Source organism: Cibotium barometz, chromosome 1 (genome assembly GCF_041138505.1).
Source record: "Cibotium barometz isolate CiBa-2024 chromosome 1, ASM4113850v1, whole genome shotgun sequence".
Taxonomy (NCBI): domain Eukaryota; kingdom Viridiplantae; phylum Streptophyta; class Polypodiopsida; order Cyatheales; family Cibotiaceae; genus Cibotium; species Cibotium barometz.
This window is the reverse complement of record NC_141046.1, coordinates 11,548,955-11,551,463: the sequence shown is the minus strand read 5'-3', so window position 1 is coordinate 11,551,463 and position 2,509 is coordinate 11,548,955. Positions and strand designations below refer to the sequence as shown.

General features: G+C 40.3%; 1 non-coding gene across 1 annotated transcript; it reads left to right on the top strand.

Annotated features, from left to right (window-relative positions):
• The first annotated feature begins 1,907 nt into the window (after positions 1 to 1,907).
• On the top strand, positions 1,908 to 1,980 carry TRNAR-CCU (transfer RNA arginine (anticodon CCU)). Its single transcript has one exon. It is a non-coding gene; the product is annotated as a tRNA-Arg (tRNA).
• The last annotated feature ends 529 nt before the right edge of the window (positions 1,981 to 2,509 follow it).

Below are 2,509 nucleotides of genomic sequence, written 5' to 3'. Positions count from 1 at the left end.
CAAACTTCCTACAAACCTGCAAGGAGGCAGGACAGGTGAGAAGACAACTCAAGAACATCATCACCATTGTCAAGAGACTTGACACCAATCATGAAATAAGATACTAAGTGCACATATTGTAGCAAATTGTGACACAATGCATATGAGTGTTGGGAAAAGGCCCATCATCACCGTCTTCTCTTTATATGGTGCTTTTCCTATTCGCACATTGCATGTGTGGGAGTTATCAAGACACCTGTCAAGCCTCTCCTTTGAGAACACTACACACAACTGCCTCTTCCTTGATGCGAACTTTGGAGCGTGCCTCAACATTTTCTCTTCTTTAGAAGTTTGACGGGAATGCCTATCTTTGATACCTTGAAGAATTCAGGCACACGTTTATGCAAGCGTTTGGCCGCATCGTCCCCCATCGGAGGAACTCACCGAGGTGCCCAAAATAGTGCTCTCTCATGCATATTAGATTATCAAGCCACTTGTCAAGCCTCTCCTTTGAGAGCACTACAGACAATTGTCTCTTCCTTGTTGTCTCTTCCTTGATGCAAACTTTGGAGCGTGCCTCAACATTCCCCTTCTTCAGAACTTTGACGGGAATGCCTATCTTTGATACCTTGAAGAATTTAGGCACAAGTTTATGCAAGTGTTGGGCCGCATCGTCCCCCATCGCAAGATCTCACCTAGCTGCCCAAAATAGTGCTCTCTCACACATATTCTATTGTGAGCAAACCATCTTTCACTTCCACTACACATAACATGTGTGAGAGATATCAAACCACCTATCAAGCCTCTCCTTTGAGAGGACTACACACGATTGTCTCTTCCCTAAGCTTCACAACGTGCCTCAACATTCCCCCTTCTATAGAAGGTTGATGGAGATGCTTGGCTCAAATACCGTGAAGAATTTAGGCATAGGTATGCTCGGCTCAAATACCATGAAGAATTTAGGCATAGGTGCATGTGAGTGTTGGGCTGCATTGTTTCCCATCACAAGAGCCCAAATACCATGAAGAATTTAGGCATAGGTGCATGCGAGTGTTGGGCTACATTGTTTCCCATCACAAGAACTCGCCTAGCTACCCAAAAGAGCACTCTCTCACGAATATTGGATTATGAGCAGCTGTCTTTCTCTTTATATGGCGTTTTCGCTATTCCCACATAGCATGTGGGAGATATCAAGCCACATGTGAAGCTTCTCCTTTGAGAGCACTACACACATTTGTCTCTTCCTCGATGCAAGCTTCACAACGTGCCTCAACAATGGTGCGACACAACAAACAAGAGACTAGATGGGAACCCATTACTCTACCTATGAAGATGAATGTTTCCACTTTTCTAGTGTCAACAAGATTTCTTTGAATGTGTGTCCCAAGTTAGCCTAGGTAATAATGCAAATGCTAGGTGAAAGGTAAAGCGAGTGAAAAGTGCAATAATAAAATATGTAAGAAAGGTGAAAGAGAGAATGTGCAAGGAGGAAGTCTTGAGCATCGAGTATCCAAAGGAAATAATTAAATTTAAAAAAGAAGCAAATACAAGATGTTAATCTCATGAAAAATATAACATCAAAAGTTAAAACACACGAATATGTTGAAGATTAGTTGATCAATAGTTATTTGATATGCGATAGAGACCCTTGGAACAAAAGTAAACCACACGAAGGCTAATTAAAAACTATTAACAGTCAGGACCCTCACAACCATTCACGCCCAAAAAACACCGTTTTGGAATCCTTCTCAGCTTTGCTGGTCGAAAGAAAGCGCAGAAGGTCCGATCCGTATAATGGTTATGCATTTTAAATATTGAATGAGAAAAAACATTAACTTTCGTCGTTCAATTATTTGCCCAGCGCAAGCTAACAAGATTTTTTGAGTTAAAAATTATATAGATTTTTTCTTACCCCTTTGTGTGCATGTGCGCCTGTAGCTCAGTGGATAGAGCGTCTGTTTCCTAAGCAGAAAGTCGTAGGTTCGATCCCTACCTGGCGCGACCGCCTCTTTTATGAAGTGTATTTGATCTTCTAATTTATGAGTCGTTGCTAATACACATGCTTTATGCAATTTTTTTTGACCAATAGAGATATATATTTATTTAACAAAAAAACAGATTTACATCTTTTTTATCAAATTTACCATCATTCAGACCCTGTTTAGTAAATTGCAAACCAAAGACCATCTATCATCCTCCAATACAAAAGAAGACTTTTCCCATGAGATCTGATACCCTAACTGAATGCAGGCTTCAATCATGGCTTCAGTAATGCATCCTTTAGGAGACTGTTTTTCTAGAACATCACCCTTCTTAGACCAGATTTTAACTACTATTCTGGTTCCAACCGGGTTTTCTATAAAAGCCACAAAGGTATAATCCATCTATTCACTTTTCTATACTATCTTCTAGTCTTTGGTCCAAACTTTACTAGCTTTGACTTTAAATTCAATCCTGTGATTCCCTGAAAGCATAGAAAACAACATGTTAGGCTCAGCCTAGTATGAATGAAAGTCTCCCTCTCAAGAAT